The following is a 7,304-nucleotide window of genomic DNA, read 5'->3' as shown; positions in this document are numbered from 1 at the left end:
AGGTTAAAATTATTTTAGTTAATTTAAATTAGTTTGTAGATTAACTGTTTTTTCTGCAATAATGATTAAACTTTAATTTGTTTTAAATATTTAAAAAATAATAATAAGGAATAACTTAATAAACGAAAAGATTTATTTCTAAATAATTTGTTTTTAAAACAATTTTTATGCAATGATTGAGGCTATTTCGAATTTCTGATGATTCAGCAAATTTACGTTTCTACAATTTTTTAAAAGATTGTTACAATTGGCGTCAGAAGTAGGATGACGTTTTGTTCAACGGTAAGAAAACAAATTGAAAGGAAAGTATATTTATGAACTGTAAGTGCTAAAACATTGAATTTACCGATATAATGCGACAAGAAAGGTAATATTATTATTCTAGTGTTAATAAGAGAAAAAACACTATACATAACTTTTCTGAATCATGAACTGTGTTACTGAAAGCTGTTTATGAAATTAATAGTAATATTCATATTCATATTTTTAGACTGTGAGCGTTATTAAAAACTGTTTACCACTCAATAATAATTAGTACAAGAATATACAATAAGAAAATAAGTCTTACATCTCTCTCTCAGTGTGTTTATTTTAAATATAAAACAACATCGCTTGGACACTCGATGACACTCCTCCTCCTCAGTCCTAATCCCTTTTGGGATGTGGTGACACCATCAGGCCTTTACAGTTTTTTAACGATTTCTCTCCATCCTTCTTTGTCCTGGGCTAGTTGTTCGGCTTCGTGTAACCCTTGGTTCGATGACACTATTGGACACTAATATCTAATGGTACCAAAGTTTCGGAATTTTGATGCAATCTTATCAGGTGACAGCTAGTCCCTTAATTTTAAGTAGTAAAAGGGGTTAAGTTGTTACGTTTTAAAAATTCAACCATCCAAATAAAATATTATTTCTGTCAAGAAGATTACTCCATTATCCCATATGCAAAAGTTGTTGCAGTAAACATATTGTGTCCCAATTTATTTATGTTAGTGATATTTGGGTAGTAGCTTTTTTAATTTGACAAGGGTTGTTTTTGGTATTTGGTGGGAAATGGAAAATAAGTTATCAGACAATTGGTTTTGTATAGATCACCCTGGGAATATTAGCTTGAACTTATGTTCTATAACTTGAAGGCATATTGGAGTGTTACTGTAGGTATATTTTGAGTAGTTGCTAAGCTTAAGCCGTATTTTACGGGAGATACATCCACGCTACCATTTCACAGGTAGACTGGAATGATTTCTGAATCCACCGTAAAGAAATATAACATCATGTATGTGTAATACATTTTCTTTTGCACTACAATAAGCCTATTGTTGATATACAAACATATTTTTGTGTATTAGTGTTCTCTGAGAGTTAAATATTTTTTTTAGTGTAATTTCAATAAATAGTGAATGCATTCAAATGGGACTTGACATCAACACAGATAAGACCAAATTTATGATAGTATCAAGGAGTCCAATAAATAATGAACAACTAACTCTTGGTGGACAGCAAATAGAGAGAGTGACAAAATATAAATATCTGGGAGCTTACATCAACACAGAATTAGATCCAGACCAAGAGATCCGGGTACGAATAGAAATGGCAAGGGCAGCGTTCTTAAAATTCAAACAATTGTTCTGTGACAAAAATCTCAATACTGCGCTGAGACTGAAGTTTGTTGAATGTTACGTCTGGTCGTAATTATTGTACGGGGTAGAAACATGGACACTAAAAGCGCAAATAGTTAAAAAGATTGAAGCCTTTGAACTTTGGATATACCGGAGAATGTTGAGAATTCCATGGACTGCCAGGGTCACCAATGAGGAAGTGCTGAGAAGGATGGGTCGAGACAAAAAATTGTTGAGAACGATAAAAGTACGCAAGACTGCATACCTTGGACACATACTAAGAAATAATAAATATAGTCTTCTGCAGGTCATCATGCAGGGTAGAGTCGATGGCAAAAAGGGAATAGGTAGAAAGAGGAAGTCATGGTTGCGAAATATTCGAGACTGGACAAACATGACTGTAGACGAATTATTCCACGTTGAAGCTTTTAAAAATGTGGTCGCCAACCTCCGTTAATGGGGACGGCATAGGAAGAAGAAGAAGTGTAATTTGCAGGCCTTAAATTATCTAATCGATAGGGGTAGCCAGTATTTATTGGTGATAAATTCACTGTAGAAGAGTAGATTTTGGTATCTATACCATGATTAAAAACCTTCTGGCCAGAGGTGAGTACGTGATCATATTGTAGTTTTATTTTTTGTTTATTTTTAGTTACTATAAAAATTTAGTTATGCGTCTTACATAGTTTTGAGATAGTTTTGGTTAACTTAGCAGTTTTAGATTTATCTTTATGTGTCAGTGTAATATACAGGGAGATATTTTAATATGCTTTTCTTTGTAGTGTTTTCATTTAATTTTATTTCATTCCATTTTTTTATTACGTTGTTCTTCGTAGTTACCTTCTTCGCCATTGATTTCCTCCACTTTGACTTAAGAACACAATGCTGGATACTCCGCTAGTTTTATTGTAAGTACTTTATTAATTGTTAATGTTCGTGAGCTCTATAACAACTGAGGACCCTAGAAGTTTTTTTTAAGTGACAAAAAGTAAATTTTGAGTAAACGCCGTTCAAAGTTGAGCCTTCACTGTAATTGCCATGATTATTTAATGCTAGTTTTTCTTCTTCGGTTTAGTAACTAGGCATTATTATTATTATTTGTTACAAAAACTCATAATTTGATTGATGACTTTATTCATTTTGGAGTTATTTGTAGGTTGCTAAGTAGCACATTCTAAGAAATGCAACATAAAGGTAAAAATATAAATAAATCATAAAGTTTTTATACAAATTTATTTTTCATCATAACACTAATACATAGTTGACTTATGATTCGTCAATATCAGTGTAGTAATGTTGATCTAAATCGTCATTTTCGACTTCTGCTTCTTCTGAGTTTGCTAGTTCTTCAGCTTGTTGACCATCATGTCGCAGATTTATGAAGAACTCATGATAAATTGTAGGTACGTAGTTAAATAACTGTTGAAAATTTGAATATTTAGCTTGCTTAATGAGAGGCCTTAGTCAATCGGTAATGGCAAGAGATCTGGCAGGACAGAATTTTTGCCAGCTCGAGTGGGTCTCATAGATAGCTCACTAAACTCTTTACCTCCAGCTGTTGTTTTTGTAAAACTGGGTGAAAGGTTTGTCCTGCTGAAAATGTAACCATTGCATACTTTGTATTCCGTTTACGCTCTTCTTGAAGTATGGCGCAAGTGTTTGGAAGTCCAAAAAATCATCATTTTTCATCTGTACTGTAAAGAACTTTCTACTTAGAAAGTGACCAGCTCCATCCAATGTTGATGTACATAAAGGTTCTTTTTGGTTCTTTTCTTTTTTAACTTTATTAAACCAAAGTTTTGGTTACACTCATTATAAGAATGGCCACTTATAAACAAGCGAAGATCTACTGTTTAAATATTAGTATTTTAAGACAAGATGATATTTTCTGACATCCACGTGACGCCTGACCTTCGTGCCAGATAAAGAAATGGGTCGTTTCAGTCAAAGATGATCCCAATTTTGCTAGTAATCTTTAGGTCATGACACTCATCTTTTGCTGTTCTTATGATTTTCGCCTTACGCAAGTGTAGGTCTTTCTGTAAGTAAGAGTAAAAAGAGTAAAAGTAAGATTTATTTTTATCTGAAATTTGTCACAGACGTCTGCATTTGGTCTTTTGACACTAAGGTTGAACTAGAGTAAGGTTGAGTATTACAAATATTCCTGTAAAAGCTTTCCTTTACAGGTTCTTCCTGTTTTTCCTCCTTAAAGAAATCATAATAAAGTTTGTACATTATTTTCAAATTGACACTCCCGAGGAAGATACCTCCTATTCGAAGTCTAATTTCTAGTGAAGTGGCTTGTGTACCTAGGGAATTTATTAATATGCTCTTTTATGATTTCAATTGGCCTTTCAGAAATTTTGTTCATGGGTGATTTCTTTCGTCTTTTTTCTATGCATGCCATGCCTGAGGGACTTTTTTTTTAACTTACGTTCAGTTTTTAGGTTACATACATCCATGTCCTTTAAAGCTTAAAAAAACGAACTCTTCTTAAAAACACTGTAGTTTAATAACAACAAATTAATAGTGCTTTAGAGAAGCTATAATATTACTACCCATCCAAAATGATAACAAACTCAACTAACAGTCTGACACGGTGGAAAAGGGGTACAAGTGCACTTGTACCTCTTCTCTTCCAAGCCCTACTGCTAGTTGGCTAGCAACAGCAGCACATGTGAGCGGCAACAACTTGCCGCTAGAACGCAGCACATGTTAGACTTATCGCTTAGATTTCTTTACATCCAAATAGAATGAAAGATTTCCAGTTCGGCGATGCAGTTATCTCAATATTTACAAAAATGTCACTTATACCCCTTTTCTTCTAGGGTCCTCAATTTTAGTGTTAATTTTAAGTAGTAAGGTACCTAGTGCGTTTTCGGTTCTTCGTTTTTATATTGTTTATATTTTGCTTTCCAACTGTCTCTCTCTTGTGCGGCTTGCATCCAGTTATTGCTAACACGCTTCAGGTCGTCAGCCCATCTAGTTGGTGAGTGTCCTCTGCTCCGTATTGCTTTTTGCCTTGGTCTCCACTCCAAAATACGTTTTGTATACATTATTGTATTACATACAGTTTTTTTCTTGATTTTAATAAATTATTGAAATATGGCTCCACCACTGTATATAAAAGCTGTCCTAAAATTCACGAAGTATTGGAATTTGTCTCCATTTGTACAGTGAAGTGTTAACAACAATATCAGTTTGACAGCTGGCCGTTTAGGGTTAGTAAAAATGGAGCGTTATACGAGTGAGCAACGACTTTTCATTGTTGAACAATATCTTAAAAATAATGAAAGTTTAGCGATTACAGTTCGAAAATTTCGTGCAAAATATAGTGGGAATATTGATTTAACTTTGGTAATTGTGAAGATAGGAATTTAAACATTCAGGGAGACTGGATTAATTGGTGACACTAAACATACTGGTCATCCAAAAACAACCCGCTCAAATGTCAAAATCCAAGTAGTGCGTGAGAGTGTTGGTGAAATTCCAGGAACATCAATTCGGCGTCTTGGACAAGAATTATAAATTTTAAGAATCTCTTTACAGCGTATACTCATTGAAGATCTGTATTTCCATGCTTAAAAAGTTTAATTGACACAAAAACTGAAGCCTATTGACCATACACAGCAAAAGAGAGTTCGTTGAATGGATAATTGAACATCAACAAGTGGATGCTGATTTTTCGAGCAAAATTATCCAAGCGATGAAGCACGTTTTCACCTTGATGGCTTTGTTAATCGTCAACATTGCTGCATTTCGGGTTCTGAGAACACACAACGTGTGTCTGGTACGGATTTTGGGATGTAGGCATCATTGTACCATACTTCTTTGAAAATGAGACTGGTCAAGCAGTGGCCATTATTGCTTTAATTCTTTCTCTCCATTCCAATGCTGGTATTCCTCTCTTTGTATTCCTTGGAGAATAATTTAATGTCTGTTTTGGTCATAATTTAGATTAACATTTTTTATTTTAAGGCTAATTTTAGTAGACCAAAATAATGAGGTGAGTGTTTGTATCCAGCTTTGTCTTAGTTTTTACTTTACGTCTCTTTCAGATGTGTCTTCTTTTGTGTTAGATGTCTCCCTTAGATGTTCCAATTTTCATTTGCTACGTTAAAAACTCATAAAAATGATTATATTTGATTAACGGCTTTTGTCAGTCAGCCTTTCTAAGGAATTTTAACATTTATCAGCTTCCTTGAGTGTACATCACTGTAATGCCTAGTGAAGATCTTAAACCATACTGCTTATATATTGGTATCTACGGCTATTTGTAGTAGAATAAAATGGAGCTTAGAATAATTTTACGAAAAATAATGAATTTTATGATAAAATACCTATTTTTATGCATTTATCTTGGACTTTTAATTATCGAACTTTGTATAAATCAAATTATTGCAAGTCAGAGAATATAATGTATTACGTATACCAGGCTTGATTATATCGAGGAAGTATATTCGAATGTTTATTAATTCTTGGAATTTGATACCTATTAAAATGTATTTAAATAAAAACTACTTCCCATTCGTAGGATCTTGTATTTTCTTAAATGTGTTTTGTTTTGAACATGTAATCAAATAATTAAATATAATAATATAATTCCAAGGTATTCAGGTTTTTTGTGAAACTAATGAGTGGGCCGATTTGTGTCCAAAATTTTTAGAGATGGCAATAACCAGTTGGCTACAGACATATAAAACTATTAAGATTAGTTTTAGTTACTTAATTTGTAAGGGTGAATAAATAAAAATTCATGAATAAATTGTTAGTATTTGTATAGAAACGATCACGTTATGGCTTATCACATACATATAGTGACGGGCAAAACTATGGAATAAATTATTTTTTTTTCGAGAATGAGCGATTCTAAAGACAAATCAATTTGAATCAGATCGATTTTTATTTTTAAATTATGATTTTTTGACATTGTATATCATACTTACTAGTGACGATATCATCTTGTAGTGATGACGTAATGGATGATGACGATGATTTCTTTAAAAGAGAATAGGTGTCATGTGCTAGCTCATTTGAAAGCTTATTTAATTATTTATTCAGTAATATATACATTACCATATTTATTTACACAGGGTGGCCAAAAATATTTAATTTTTGAATTACATATTTATTTTTTTTAATAATAAATATATTTAACTACTGATAGAAAACAGAAAAAAAATGTGAATTTTACTAATTAAAATTTGTTTTTAGCTTAAATTAAATGTTCAAATTGCCTCCCATTTGAATCTTAGCAGTAATTGAAGCGAGGACGATAATCTTCTTGAACGTTATGGATCATTTCTGGAGTTGTATTACGAATTTCTAATCTAGTTATATTTTTAAATCTTTTAAATTTTGTCGACGATCGATGTAAATTTTCGATTTTAAGTAATTCCATAGAAAAAAATTAAGTGGTGTAAGATATGGGGATATTGGGGGTAGGATTCAATAGCTGCAGTTTTGATTTACTGTTCCATGTAAAAAGAAGGTTGTTCCAAAAAAGGTTTTGATTAATGAAGCGTGGATTTTGATTACGTAAATCTAGCATTATTCCGCAAAACTGCAGTTTTTTTGTAGTGTACAAAAGTAGACTACATTACTTGTTTGAGGGAGAAACTGGCTAAAAATGAATTATATTTTTTTGTCTAGTTAATTTTTGAGATGCAAATCTGACATTGAGGTC

Source organism: Diabrotica undecimpunctata, chromosome 4 (assembly GCF_040954645.1).
Source record: "Diabrotica undecimpunctata isolate CICGRU chromosome 4, icDiaUnde3, whole genome shotgun sequence".
Taxonomy (NCBI): Eukaryota; Metazoa; Arthropoda; class Insecta; order Coleoptera; family Chrysomelidae; genus Diabrotica; species Diabrotica undecimpunctata.
Note: the sequence above shows the minus strand (reverse complement) of the source record.